Source organism: Heteronotia binoei, chromosome 21 (genome assembly GCF_032191835.1).
Source record: "Heteronotia binoei isolate CCM8104 ecotype False Entrance Well chromosome 21, APGP_CSIRO_Hbin_v1, whole genome shotgun sequence".
Classification (NCBI taxonomy): Eukaryota; Metazoa; Chordata; class Lepidosauria; order Squamata; family Gekkonidae; genus Heteronotia; species Heteronotia binoei.
The window spans coordinates 3673146-3688822 of record NC_083243.1 but is presented as its reverse complement, the minus strand read 5'-3'; the positions used below and the strand labels follow the sequence as shown (position 1 = coordinate 3688822).

Here is a 15677-nt window from a genome sequence, read left to right as displayed (position 1 = left end):
AACCCGGTTCTCCCAGATAAGAGAGCTATGGCTGACCCAAGGCCATTCCAGCAGCTGCAAGTGGAGGAGTGGGGAATCAAACCCGGTTCTCCTAGATAAGAGTCCGAGCAATTAACCACTACACCAAACTGGAAGAAGAAGATTATATTAGATTCATACCCCATCCTATTCTCTGAATGTTTTTTAACCAGATTTTTTAGAAGAAGATGATATTGGATTTATATCCCACCCTTAATTCTGAATCTCAGAGTCTCAGAGCAGCTCACAATCTCCTTTCCCTTCCTTCCCCACAACAGACACCCTGTGAGGTGGTTGGGGCTGAGAGAGCTCTTACAGCAGCTGCCCTTTCATGGACAACTCTTGTGACAGCTATGGCTGACCCAAGGCCATTCCAGCAGGTGCAAGTGGAGGAGTGGGGAATCAAACCTGGTTCTCCCAGATAAGAGTCCTCACACTTAACCACTACACCAAACTGGCTGATAGAGCTTCTGCCCTCACAGTCCCAATAGCAGCAGACGACCCAGAGCTGACACGGAAGTATCTTTAATCAGACACCATCCAGTTGTTATGTGTACCCAGAAACTCTTTCTTGGTCAGTCCAAGGCCTGGGAACTCTGTGGGAGCTTGAAAGACATCAGTAAAATTAAGAAAACATTTTTTTAAAATGCTCGGTTACCTCATGGACACACCATGAAATTGCTGAGCAGTCGGGTTAGAACAGATAAAAGGAAATCCTTCTTCACCAAAGGGTGATTAACACGTGGAATTCACTGCCCCAGAGTTGGAACACTTTCCCTATGAAGAAAGGTTAAAACGCTCAGGGCTCTTTAGCTTGGAGAAACGTTGACTGCGGGGTGACATGATAGAGGTTTACAAAATTATGCATGGGATGGAGAAAGCAGAGAAAGAAGTCCTTTTCTCCCTTTCTCACAATACGAGAACTCGGGGGGGGGCACTTAATGAAATTGCTGAGCAGTCGGGTTAGAACGGATAAAAGGAGGTACTTCTTCACCCAAAGGGTGATTAACATGTGGAATTCACTGCCACAGGAGGTGGTAGTGGCTGCAAGCATAGCCAGCTTTAAGAGTGGTTGGATCAACATCTGGAGCAGAGGTGCATCTTTGGTCTTAGCCACGGTGTATTGTTAGAACTCCCTGTCTGGGGCAGCGATGCTCTGTACTCTTGGTGCTCGGGGCGGGGGGGGGGCACAGTGGGAGGGTTTCTAGTGTCCTGGCCCCACTGACGGACATTCTAATGGCACCTGGTTTTTTTGGCCACGTTTTGATAGAACGTTAGACTGGATGAGCCATTGGCCTGATCCGACATGGCTTCTCTTATGTTCCTATGTTCTCTTATGTTCTTATGGAGAGCCAGTTTGGTGTAGTGGTTAAGTGTGCGGACTCTTATCTGGGAGAACCGGGTTTGATTCCCCACTCCTCCACTTTCACCTGCTAGCACGACTTTGGGTCAGTCACAGCTCTGGTAGAGGTTGTCCTTGAAAGGGCAGCTGCTGTGAGAGCCCTCTCAGCCCCACCCACCTCACAGGGTGCATGTTGAGAGGGAGGAAGGTACAGGAGATTGTGAGCCTCTCTGAGACTCTTCGGAGTGGAGGGCGGGATATAAATCCAGTATCTTCATCTACCTCACAGGGTGTCTGTTGTGGGGGAGGAAGGGAAAGGAGATGGTGAGCTGCTCTGAGACTCTTCGGAGTGGAGGGCGGGATATAAATCCAATATCTTCATCTACCTCACGGGGTGTCTGTTGTGGGGGAGGAAGGGAAAGGAGATTGTGAGCCGCTCTGAGACTCTTCGGAGTGGAGGGCGGGATATAAATCCAACATCTTCATCTACCTCACAGGGTGTCTGTTGGGGGGGGGGAGGAGAAAGGAGATTGTGAGCCTCTCTGAGACTCTTCAGAGTGGCGGTCGGGATATAAATCCAATATCTTCTTCTTCTTCTTCTTCTTCTTCCTATGTTCTTAAAATGAAAGCACACGAGGTGGTTGTAGCCCTCTTGTGTGCCTGAGAACTGGAAACGTATGTTTTCCAGTGATCAGAGGGCTGATGTTGTAGGAATCTGTGTGTGTTTATCCTTTAGGCAAACATGATTGTGCTCATTTGAAACACTGGGGTGGGTGGTGGGGGAGAAATAACAGAAATTGCTTCCCAACTAGCCCTTTGTGTTGCCAGAAAGCTAGAAAACCGAAATATACGGTACATGTGTGTGTGTTTTCCGCACACAAAAGGCGGCTTTGAAGGACTTTCTATTTTGTCTTTGATCTGTGTCGCCAAAGTGTACAAATGCACTCTTTGGCATCATAGAAACAAAATCATAATAATAGAAGCCTCCCCCCCCCCCCGCAGTTTTCTCATAATGGGCCAAAAAAGCTTTCTAAAAATTTCAAATAGAGGCTTTTTTCAGCACACGGAACGGCAGTTTTGAAGGAGTCCCTGCCTGTCCTTTGGTTATTTTGTTTCTGTTTGACCGTCCTTTCCTTGTGATATCACGGAGAGGGGAAAATATCTTGGGGTCGTAGTGGATATCTCAATGACAGTGTCAATCCGGTGTGCTGTCGTGGCGAGGAAGGCAAACTTCACGTTAGGGATTATCAAGAAAAGGACCGATAATGAAACAGCTGCTGTTGTAATGCCCCTATAGAAATCTGTTGCGCAGACTCATTTGGGATACACTCCTGGTCACCGTATCTCCAAAGAGAAAGGAAAGGAAAGGTCCCCTGTGCAAGCACCAGTCGTTTCCGACTCTGGGGTGACCGTTGCTTTCACACCGTTTTCGCGGCAGACTTTTTACAGGGTGCTTTGCCATGGCCTTCCCTAGTCCTCTACGCTTTCCACCCCCAGCAAGCTGGGGACTCATTTGACCGACCTCGGGAGGATGAAAGGCTGAGTCAACCTTGAGCCGGCTAACTTAACCAGCTTCCGCTGGGATCGAACTCAAGTCGTGAGCAGAGCTTAGGACTGCAGTACTGCAGCTTTAACACTCTGCACCATGGGGCTCTGTCTACAGGGGGAAAGGAAAAGGAAAGGAAAGGCCCCCTGTGCGAGCCCCAGTTGTTTATGACTCTGGGGTGACGTTGCTTTCACAATGTTTTCACGGCAGACTTTTTACGGGGTGGTTTGCCATTGCCTTCCGCAGTCGTCTACGCTTTCCCCCCAGCAAGCTGGGGACTCCTTTGACCGACCTCGGAAGGATGGAAGGCTGAGTCAACCTCGAGCTGGCGACCTGAAAACCCAGCTTCTACCGGGGATCGAACTCAGGTCGTGAGCAGAGCTTAGGACTGCAGCTTTAACACTCTGCGCCACGGGGCTCTTATATCTCCAATAAGAGTTTGCAAAACTAGAAAAAGCAGGGCTTTTTTTTTTTAGCAGGAAAGCAGTTCCGGCTGGCTTGGAGTCAGGGGGTGTGGCCTAATATGCAATGAGTTCCTTCTGGACTTTTTCTACAATGTGCAATAGAAGACTGATGTCAGGGAGTGTGGCCTAATATGCAAATGAGTTCCTGCCGGGCTTTTTCTACCCAAAAAGCCCTGAGAAAAATTATGAAGGAGGGCCACCAAGATGACTAGGGGGTTGGAGTTCCTTTCCTAGGAGGAAAGGCTGAAGAGTCTGGGAGGGGGGAAACAAATAAGGAGGGGGGAAGAAGAAGAAGGTGATGATGATATTGGATTTATATCCCATGCTATAATCTGAATCTCGGAGCGGCTCACAATCTCCTTTACCTCCCCCACCCCACTACCAGAGACACCCTGTGAGGTAGGTGGGGCTGAGAGAGCTCTCACGGAAGCTGCATTTTCAAGGACAGCTCTGCCAGAGCTCTGGCTGACCCAAGGCCATTCCAGCAGGTGCAAGTGGAGGAGTGGGGAATCGAACCCGGTTCTCCCAGATAAGAGTCCAAGCACTTACACCTCTACATCCAATTGGGATATGATAGAGGTTTATAAAATTATGCGTGGGGCAGAGAGAGTTGATGAAGAGAACTTTTTTTTTTTCCCCCCTCTCCCAAAATATTAGAACTCGAGGGCATCCATTGAATCTGATGAGCAGTAGGCTCCGGACTGCTAATCGGAAATCCCACTTTACACAGCAAGAATGAAAATGTGGAATTCGCTGGCAGAGTATGCTGTAATGGCCGCAACAATAAACAGCTTTAAAGGGGGATTAGAAAGAGTTGTGGAAGTTAAATCTATTAGCGATACTAGCCATGATGTCTGAGGGGGACCTCCACGTTCAGGGCACTACACCTCTGAATTCCAGAGCCAGGAGGAAACCTCGGGGAAGGTCTTGGCCTCTCTGCCCTGTTGTTGGGCCCCCAAAGGAACTGGTTGGCTGCTGTGTGAGACAGGAGGCTGGACTAGATGGACGCTGACTGGTCTGACCCAGCAGGGCTCTTCTGATGTTCTTATGAAGGCCTTGGACTCTATGCCCTTTTGCTGGCCCTCCAGTGAAACTGGTTAGTCTCTGTGTGAGGCAGGATGCTGGACTGGATGGGCCCTCAGTGGTCTGATCCAGCAGCGCTCTTTTGATGTTCTTATGAAGGCCTTGGACTCTATGCCCTGTTGTTGGCCCTCCAGAGGAACTAGTTGGCCACTGTGGGAGACAGGAGGCTTGACTAGATGGACCCTCACTGGTCTGACCCAACAGGGCTCTTCTGATGTTCTTAAGAAGGCCTTGGCCTCTCTGCCATGTTGTTGGCCCTCCAGAGGAACTGATTGGCCACCACTGTGTGAGACAGGAGGCTGGACTAGATGGACCCTCACTGGTCTGATCTAGCAGGGCTCTTCTGATGTTCTTATGAAGGCCTCAGCCTCTCTGCCCTGTTGGTTGGCTCCTGTGTGGGACAGGAGGCTGGACTGGATGGACCCACACTGGTCTGATCCAGCAGGGCTCTTTTGATGTTCTTATACAGGCCTTGGCCTCTCTGCCATGTTGTTGGCCCTCCAGAGGAACTGGTTGGCCACTGTGTGAGACAGGAGGCTGGACTAGATGGACCCTGCCTTGTCTGACCCAGCAGGGCTCTTCTGATGTTCTTATGTAGGCCTAAACCTCCATGCCTTGTTATTGGTCCTCCAGAGGAACTGGTTGGCCACTGTGTGAGACAGGATGCTGGACTAGATGGACCCTCACTGGTCTGACCCAACAGGGCTCTTCTGATGTTCTTAGGAAGGCCTTGGCCTCTCTGCCATGTTGTTGGCCCTCCAGAGGAACTGGTTGGCCACTGTGTGAGACAGGAGGCTGGACTAGATGGACCCTGCCTTGTCTGACCCAGCAGGGCTCTTCTGATGTTCTTATGTAGGCCTAAACCTCCATGCCTTGTTATTGGTCCTCCAGAGGAACTGGTTGGCCTCTGTGTGAGATAGGATGCTGGACTAGATGGACCCACCCTGGTCTGACCCAGCAGGGCTCTTCTGAGGTTTTTCTCAGGGGAAGATCTCAACCTCTCGACCCTGTTGTTGGCTCTCCAGAGGAACTGGCTGGCCACTGTGTAAGAAGGTCAAGTACATTGTTTTAGTGTTATCTTGGAAATTGCTATATTCGTAAGCACAGTTGCCTTCTGCATATCTTCGTCATCTCTCCTGTGGGTGGTACAGCCATTCAGCTAACAGTTCTGTGGTTTGGACTCATTTATTCCATGCATTTAACGACAGCTCCATTGGAGATTTCCAGTGAAAAGAAAACCCTTTTTTTTGCTGATATCAGCAATGAGTTCCTAATTCAAGATCCTCTTCTAAAACAATATCTTTCAAATAACCCCAAAGTGTCTGTTTATTGTTATAGGGAATATAATAACTGTGGGTTGTTTTTTTTTTTTGGCCCCGCTGCTGTTTTAATATAGTTGTGTTTCTGGCTTTTAGAAACAGCTTTTGGGTTTTAAAGACTTTACGAGCGTTTGCGCTGTTGTTTCATGTTGTGTTATTTGTTTTCACGATGCGCCGCCCGGAGGGCCCGGAGTCAGCGAATTGGGATCTTAAATGTTTATGATAAACAGTCGAGTCCACGGAATCTACTAGGACGACTGGGTTCCTAGAAATCCAGTAGGTTACCGGTTCGATCCCCCTCTGATCCCGAGGATTCATTCCGAAGATGCTCTGTCAAAATTCTCACTTGTGTTTTAAGATTATCCCCAGAATCTCTTGGTGGGGGAGGAGGTGACTTGATTCAGACATCACTCCAAACACAGAAGGAGATGCAGGAAACTCACAAACACCTCCCCCTAAATTCACAGGATCCTCATTGCTGTCAGATGGCCATCTGGGCTCTGCTTAAAAACCTCCAAGGAAGGAGAGCCCACCACCTCCTGAAGAATCATAGCATCCTAGAATTGGAAGGGATGTCCAGGGTCATCTAGTCCAACCCCCTGAACAATGCAGGAAACTCACAAACACCTCCCCCTAAATTCACAGGATCCTCATTGCTGTCAGATGGCCATCTGGGCTCTGCTTAAAAACCTCCAAGGAAGGAGAGCCCACCACCTCCTGAAGAATCATAGCATCCTAGAATTGGAAGGGATGTCCAGGGTCATCTAGTCCAACCCCCTGAACAATGCAGGAAACTCACAAACACCTCCCCCTAAATTCACAGGATCCTCATTGCTGTCAGATGGCCATCTAGCCTCTGCTTAAAAACCTCCAAGGAAGGAGAGCCCACCACCTCCCCAGGAGGAAGCCTGTTCCACTGAAGAACCGCTCTAACGGTCAGGAAGTTTTTCCTAATGTTGAGCCGGAAACTCTTTTGATTTAATTTCAACCCCTTGGTTCTGGTCCTGCCTTCTGGGGCCACAGAAAACAATTCCACCTATCCTCTCTAGGACAGCCCTTCAAGTACTTGAAGATGGCGATCCTATCACCTCTCAGCCGCCTCCTCTCCAGGCTAAACATGCCCGGCTCCTTCAACAGTGTGCGTCTGCAATAAAAAAGGCCAACGCCATGCTGGGAATTATTAGGAAGGGAATTGAAAACAAATCAGCCAGTATCATAATGCCCCTGTATAAATCGATGGTGCGGTCTCATTTGGAGTACTGTGTGCAGTTCTGGTCGCCGCACCTCAAAAATAGGCTTCCCAACCCTCCCGCTCTGGCGGGAGTCCCCTGGGTTTGCAGCCTCATCTCCCGGTCTTCAAGAAGTGGGAAGCGGGGGGTGGGGGGTGGAGGGGGGGGGAGAACATACCTGTAGGCTTCATTATAGAGCTCCTGAGCCGTTTGTAAAATGTCTGCCCCTTTAAGGCTGGGCAGGGAGCAGGAAGGGCTTGGGAGAACAGCCCCGCCCTTTCTTTTGCTTTCACTTTCACAGCAAGAGTTCTCCGGAAGAAGATCTGGTGAGTGTGTGTGTGTGAGCGAGAGGGAGGGGGCAGGGGATTCCCTGGTTTGGAGGCCCTCCCCCCTTTTAGAAAGCGTGGGGGGGGGAGGGAAATGTCTACTGGGCATTCTATTATTCCCTATGGAGAACGATTCCCATAGGGAATAATAGGGAATTCATCCGTTGGTATTGGGGGCTCTGGGGGGGTTATTTTTTGAGGTAGAGGCACCAAATTTTTAGTATAACATCTAGTGCCTCTCCCCAAAATACCCCCCAAGTTTCAAAACGATTGGACCAGGGGGTCCAATTCTATGAGCCCCAAAAGATGGTGCCCCTATCCTTCATTATTTCCTATGGAAGAAAGGAATTCTAAAAGGTGTGCTGTCCCTTTAAATGTGATGGCCAGAACTCCCTTGGAGTTCAATTATGCTTGTCACATCCTTGTTCTTGGCTCCACCCCAATGTCTCCTGGCTCCACCCCCCAAAGTCTCCTGGCTCCACCCCCAAAGTCCCCAGATTTTTCTTTAATTGGACTTGGCAACCCTACTCAAAAAGGATATTATAGCATTGAAGAAAGTCCAGAGAAGGGCAGCTAGAATGATTAAAGGGCTGGAGCACTTTCCCTATGAAGAAAGGTTGAAACGCTTGGGACTCTTTAGCTTGGAGAAGCGTCGACTGCGGGGTGACATGATTGAGGTTTATAAGATAATGCATGGGATGGAGAAAGTAGAGAAAGAAGTCCTTTTCTCCCTTTCTCACAATACAAGAACTCGTGGGCATTCGATGAAATTGCTGAGCAGACAGGTTAAAACGGATAAAAGGAAGTCCTTCACCCAAAGGGTAATTCACTGCCACAGGAGGTGGTGGCGGCCATAAATATAGCCACCTTCAAGAGGGGTTTAGATAAAAATATGGAGCACAGGTCCATCAGTGGCTATTAGCCACAGTGTATGCGTGTATATAAAAATTTTTGCCACTGTGTGACACAGAGTGTTGGACTTGATGGGCCGTTGGCCTGATCCAACATGGCTTCTCTTATGTTCTTATGTTCTAACCTTTCTTCATAGGACTTGATCCCCAGACCACTGAATGCCCCCTGACTCAATCCCCGTCAGTGGAACCTGACATTTCTTGTCCTCTGCTGCCTTCCTCTTATCCCCTTCCCTTCCCTTTCCTGTCCCCCCACCCCCCATGAAGAAGACTGCTGGAGGAGAGGAGGAGGACGGGTTTAGCAAAGGTGACCGTTTTCCCACCAAACTCCTGCCATGTTCATTGGCAACATTCTGAGCCTAAGCGAACGGACGTGACCTGAAAATCTACACATGTAAATGCCTCGTCTCCTTAGGCCCTCCATTAGCTGAAGCGATGCGGCGTGCTGTCCCTGCCCTGAAAGGAACTCTTTTTAATACTTTAAATGTTTAATTTTGACGCTGATGTAGAGGAGCATTTTCTTTAATCCCAGTCTAGCTGGCTGAGGTTGCGTTTGCACACTGCTCCGTGAGTGGAGAGAGTTCTAGAAAGTCCCGCCGATTGGACTGTGGGAGTGCCCCTCCGGACACTAGGGTTGCCAATTCTGAGTTGGGAAGTCCTGTAGATTTGGGGGTGGAGTCTGGGGAAGGGAGGGGCCTCAGCGGTGTATCATTGCCATTGAGTCCACCTTCCAGTGCCGCCATTTTCTCCAGAAGAACTGATCTCTGTAGGCTGGAAATCAGTCATAATTCTGGGAGATCTCCGGGTCTCTCCAGAGTCAGTTTGCTGTAGCGGTTGAGTGCATGGACTCTTATCTGGGAGTGCTGGATTTGATTCCCCACTCCTCCAGTTGCACCTGCTGGAATAGCCTTGGGTCAGCCAGAGCTCTCGCAGAGCTGTCCCTGAAAGGCAGCTTCTGTGAGAGCTCTCTCAGCCTCACCCACCTCACATGGTGTCTGTTGCGGGAGGGGGAAGGTAAAGGAGATGGTGAGCTGTTCTTGAGACTGAGTATAGGGTGGGATATAAATCCAATGACATCATCTTCACTCACGGAGGCTGGCAAATGTACCACAGACACACACACACACACACACACACACAGAGAGAGAGAGAGAGAGAGGGAGTTCTGTTTTAAATTGGCACCCAGATCTTCTGGATCCAATATGGACTGGGGGAATCGTCTGTTCCTGCTTCAGCATTCACCTGGGAGAACTATAGACCGCTCCCAAGTCTCTATGAATCAAAATCCAGAACTGGATTTGAAGAAGAAGAAGAGATTGGATTTATATCCCGCCCTCCACTCCGAAGAGTCTCAGAGCGGCTCACAATCTCTTTTCCCTTCCTCCCCCACAATAGACACCCTGTGAGGTAGATGGAGATATTGGATTTATATCCCGCCCTCCACTCCGAAGAGTCTCTGAGCGGCTCACAGTCTCCTTTCCCTTCCTCCCCCACAACAGACACCCTGTGAGGTAGATGAAGATATTGGATTTATATCCCGCCCTCCACTCCGAAGAGTTTCAGAGCGGCTCATAATCTCCTTTCCCTTCCTCCCCCACAACAGACACCCTGTGAGGTAGATGAAGATATTGGATTTATATCCCGCCCTCCACTCCGAAGACTCTCAGAGCGACTCACAATCTCCTTTCCCTTCCTCCCCCACAACAGGCACCCTGTGAGGTAGATGAAGATATTGGATTTATATCCCGCCCTCCACTCCGAAGAGTCTCAGAGCGGCTCACAATCTCCTTTACCTCCCCCCCCCCCACAACAGACACCCTGTGAGGTGGGTGGGGCTGAGAGAGCTCTCCCAGAAGCTGCCCTTCCAAGGACAACCTCTGCCAGAGTTATGGCTGACCCAAGGCCATTCCAGCAGGTGCAAGTGGAGGAGTGGGGAATCAAAACCCATTCTCCCAGTTAAGAGTCTGCACACTTCACCACTACACCAAGCTGGCTCTCCTTTGGGATTCGGGATTTGGGATTCGGAGCTGACAAATGAATGGTGTTCCTCTGTATAACTTCCAGACCAGGAGGTCCCTTCCGACTCTATGATTCTATGACCAGATCTGGGTCATTTCTGCCTGTCTCTAATCCACTTTCTCCGCTTTGCGATGCCCTCCGCCTCCTCTCGCATCCAGTGCCTTCCTAGAACACCTCGTTCAAGTTCCGCAGGGCCCATAAGACAGAGCACTTCCGCCAGGCCTTGAGTTGAGGTGGCAGACTTCACGGTGCTAGGCCGCCCCCCTCTTCATTCCTTTGAACACTCCAGCAAACAGGATCTGCTCGGGCTTCTGGATCGATAGGTCGTTACTCTCCAGGCAGACTGTTTAAGCCCAGTTTCAGTTTGGTTTTAAGCAGGGGTGGGATTCTGGCAGGAGCTCTTTTGCATATTAGGCTGCACCCCCTGATGTAGCCAATCCTACAAGAGCTTACAAGGCTCTTTTTTGTAAGCTCTTGGAGGATTGGCTACATCAAAGGGGCGTGGCCTACCATGCAAAGGATCTCCTGCTAAAATCCCGCCCCTGGTTTGAAGGCCTTCTTGGTATTTTTAGCTGTTTTATGCTGTAACTGCCATCTGTTTTTTAACTATTTTAACTGTACAGTTTCTGATGTAACCCACCCTGAGCCTGCTACGCAGGGTGTGTAAATAAAAACACCGCTAAGAGACACCAGGCATTTTAAACAACCAGACAGTGTAATGTAGAGGTCAGTAATGTAAAGGTCAGTACTATTCTCCCTTTCTCACAACACAAGAACTCGTGCGCATTCAATGAAATTGCTGAGCAGTCAGGTTAGAATGGATAAAAGGAAGTCCTTCTTCACCCAAAGGGTGATTAACATGTGGAATTCACTGCCACAGGAGGTGGCGGCGGCGGCTACAAGCATAGCCAGCTTTAAGAGGGGTTAGATAAAAATATGGAGCAGAGGTCCATCAGTGGCTATTAGCCACAGTGTGTGTGTGTGTGTATATATATATATATATATATATATATATATATATATATATATATATATATATATATATATATATATATGTGTGTGTGTGATATATGTGTGTGTGTGTGTGTGTGTGTGTGTGTGTGTGTATTTTTTTGGCCACTGTGTGACACAGAGTGTTGGACTGGATGGACCATTGGCCTGATCCAACATGGCTTCTCTTATGTTCCCAGCAGCTGGGCATGTTTAGCCTGGAGAGGAGGCGGCTGAGAGGTGATATGATCACCATCTTTAAGTACTTGAAGGACTGTCATATAGAGGATGGTGTAGAATTGTTTTCTGTGGCCCCAGAAGGTAGAACCAGGCCAATGGCCCATCCAGTCCAACACTCTGTGTCACATAAGAATATAAGAGAAGCCATGTCTCACAATACAAGAACTCGTGGGCATTCGATGAAATTGCTGAGCAGACAGGTTAAGACGGATAAAAGGAAGTACTTCTTCACCCAAAGGGTGATTAACATGTGGAATTCACTGCCACAGGAGGTGGTGGCGGCCACAAGTATAGCCACCTTCAAGAGGGGTTTAGATAAAAATATGGAGCACAGGTCCATCAGTGGCTATTAGCCACAGTGTATGGAGCACAGGTCCATCAGTGGCTATTAGCCACAGTGTATGGAGCACAGGTCCATCAGTGGCTATTAGCCACAGTGTATGTGTGTATATAACATTTTTTGCCACTGTGTGACACAGAGTGTTGGACTTGATGGGCCGTTGGCCTGATCCAACATGGCTTCTCTTATGTTCTTATGTTCTTATGTTGGATCAGGCCCATGGCCCATCCTGTCCAATGCTCTGTGTCACATAGTGGCCATAATACACAGGTTGTAGGTAAGACAAAAGGCTGAGGTTGTGGAGAGCCACCCAGAGGTAGGGAACGTCGGCTCTCCAGATTTTTGTTGCCTACGACTCCCATCAGCCCCAGCCAGCATGGCCAATGGCTGGGGCTGATGGGAGTTGTAGGCAAAAAAACATCTGGAGAGGCAATGTTCCCTACCCGCTAGACAATTGTGAGCTTGACAGGCCAGTCCTGTGACTCAATGTAAGGCAGCAATGAAGGGGCCGTGGCTCAGTGAGAGAGCGTCTGCTTGGCATGCAGAAGGTCCCTGGTTCAATCCTCGGCTTCTCTGACTAGACGTGATGTGAAAGACCTCAGCCTGAGACCCTGGAGAGCCGCTGCCAGTCTGAGTTTGGTGGACTGATGGTCTAATTCAGTACAGGGCAATTTCATGCGCTTGTGTGCCTTGGATGTGAATCACCCGTTGGAGCAGAAATGGGAAAGGCTTGTTAAAGACTCCAGGCTGAGTCTCAGGAGAGCTGCTGCCGGATAGATGAAGAGTGCAAGCGTTTTAAGCATATCTTAAGTATTTTAAATCTTTGTGTTTGTGTGGGTGCTTTCTAAAGTTTCTATCTCTACTACCTGGCATTACATTTCGTGATGCTCGTGGCCCGACCCGACAAGGTGACATTTCTGTCGGATCCATCCCTCATAACAAATGAGATCAACACCGCTGTATTTATTAAGTCTTGCAAAGAAGAAGAAGATGATGATGATGATACAGCACCACAAAATGGTTTTAAAATCTTAAATTCTAATTCGGTTTTATTGGTTTTAACTTGTAAAAATGAATGTTGTCGGCCGCCCTGAGTCCGCTTGCGGAAAGAGCAGGATAGAAATTTAAAGTAATAAATAAAATAAATAACGATGATGATGATATTGGATTTATATCCCGCCCTCCACTCCGAATTTCAGAGTGGCTCACGATCTCCTTTCCCTCCCCACCCCCCACAATAGACACCCTGTGAGGTGAGCGGGGCTGAGAGAGCTCTGACAGAAGCTGCCCTTTCAAGGACAGCTCTTCGAGAGCTATGGCTGACCCAAGGCCATCCCAGCAGCTGCAAATGGAGGAGTGGGGAATCAAACCTAATTTCTTGAACTCCCTTTCCCACTCCGGAGAAAAGGGGAAAACCTGTTGATCAAGCCACAGACTGTAATTTTGCCGGTGCTCTTATTTGTCAGTTGTTGAAGTGTTTGATCTGTAACTGTACTCCTTACACCTCCCCGTTTCACTTTAAATACAAATGCGTATGTTTCCGTCGCTTTCGCGGCCCTCGCGTTCTCGACTCTGCGAAATGCCAGGGGGAGTTTCATCCCTGCCCATCTGTCTCCCCTGTTTAGAACTCCGCTTGGAGTCTTTCAGCCTTCCACTAAATTAGTGCTACGGTTCTCTTTCCAAGTTGCTTTGCTGTATCTACATAGAGATGGCAGATACTCTGGTTATGGGTTTCCTGTTTGTGCCACTGAAATCGGAGAGATGGCTGAGCCCATCTGCGTCTTCGTAGAGAGAAGCCTGAGTGGTCAGGCTGCTAAGAACATAAGAGAAGCCATGATGGATCAGGCCAGTGGCCCATCCAGTCCAACACTCTGTGTCACATAAGAACATAAGAGAAGCCCTGTTAGATCAGGCCAATGGCCCCTCCAGTCCAACACTCGGTGTCACATAAGAACAGAAGAGAAGCCATGTTGGATCAGGCCATGGCCCATCCAGTCCAACACTCGGTGTCACATAAGAACAGAAGAGAAGCCATGTTGGATCAGGCCAGTGGCCCATCCAGTCCAACACTCTGTGTCACATAAGAACATAAGAGAAGCCCTGTTGGATCAGGCCAATGGCCCATCCAGTCCAACACTCGGTGTCACAAAAGAACAGAAGAGAAGCCATGTTGGATCAGGCCATGGCCCATCCAGTCCAACACTCTGTGTCACATAAGGACATAAGAGAAGCCATGCTGGATCAGGCCAATGGCCCTTCCAGTCCAACACTCTGTGTCACATAAGAGAAGCCATGTTGGATCAGGCCAGTGACCCATCCAGTCCAAAACTCTGTGTCACATATGGACATAAGAGAAGCCATGTTGGATCAGGCCAGTGGCCCATTCAGTCCAACACTCTGTGTCACACAGTGGCCAATATATGTAATCACTCCTAATGGCAGCCTGATCAGCCATGCCATCGGGGAGCCACGTTTGCCTCCATGTCCAGAGTCCAGAGAAGGGTGACGATGATGGTGAGGGGTCTGGAGACCAAGTCCTATGAGGAAAGGTTGAAGTAGCTGGGGATGTTTAGCCTGGAGAGGAGGCAGCTGAGAGGTGATAGGATCACCATCTTCAAGCCCTTGAAGGGCTGTCCTAGAGAGGATGGGGTGGAATTGTTTTCTATGGCCCCGGAAGGTAGGACTAGAACTGACGGGTTGAAATTAAATCAAAAGAGTTTTTGGTTCAACATTAGGAAGAACTTCCTGACCCTGAGAGCGATTCCTCAGTGGAACAGGCTTCCTGAGGAAGTGGTGGGCTCTCCTTCCTTGGAGGTTTTTAAACAGAGGCTAGATGGCCATCTGACAGCAATGCGGATCCTGTGAATTTAGGGGGAGGTGTTTGTGAGTTTCCTGCACTGTGCAAGGGGCTGGACTAGATGACCCTGGAGGTCCCTTCCAACTCTAGGATTCTATGTGAGAAGGGTGAGCGGCAGGGCCCAGGGCACCCTGGGTGCCAAGCCGGAGCTGTAACGGCTGGCTCCACTCCCGCCGAAGGCAGTCCTTGCCTCGTGTTCAGCTCACCCTCCCGCCCTTTAGGCAGTGCAAGCAGGAGCTGGTTTATTTTTTTATTGGAGGCTGGGTAGGAATTTGCTCACCTTTTCCTTCTTGGCCAGTGGACGAGGTGCTTTTTCACCTACCCTATACTGCAGGGGTGTCGAACTCATTTGTTATGGATCATAGAATCCTCGAGTTGGAAGAGACCTCCAGGGTCATCTAGTCCAACCCCCTGCACAATGCAGGAAACTGACAAATACCTCCCCCTAAATTCACAGGATCTGAGGACCAGATCTGACATAAATGAGACCTTGTCGGGCTGGGCCTTGTGTGTACCTATTTAAACTTAGGTAGCAGAGATAGAAAGTTTATAAAGGATACAAACACAATTAAAAAAAAAAAACTTAAAACCAAAACATGCTTAAAACATTAGCACTTGTTGGCCTTAAAGGTGCTTTCTTTGTATCTTCTCCCACGGGATCCAGGGAACTGGGCAAAGGAAGCTCTGGCTCTTTCCTTCCTTCCCCAGGAGTCCAGGAGTGGGAGGAGTCTCAGGCATTAGAAGGAAGAGATACTTGGCTCAGTAGTTCTTCTGTGTGATTGATAGAGCCTGGCAAAGACAGCTCTCCCTTTCCCCCCCCCCTTCCTCCCCAAAGGAGAAGCCTCAGTCAAAGGAGAAAACAGAGGTTTTGCTCTGTAGCTCCTGTGCGATTGAGCAAGCCTGGCAAAGCAAGCTGTGCTGCAGAAGGAAGCGAGAGAGAGGGAGGAGGAAGCAGATGACAGCTAGCTGCTTGTGGGTCTGATAGGAGCCCTT

General features: G+C 49.1%; 1 protein-coding gene across 1 annotated transcript in view; it reads left to right on the top strand.

Moving 5' to 3' along the window:
* Positions 1-15677, top strand: part of MDGA2 (MAM domain containing glycosylphosphatidylinositol anchor 2) — a 713433-nt gene that overhangs the window by 568565 nt on the left and 129191 nt on the right. The window lies entirely within an intron of this gene.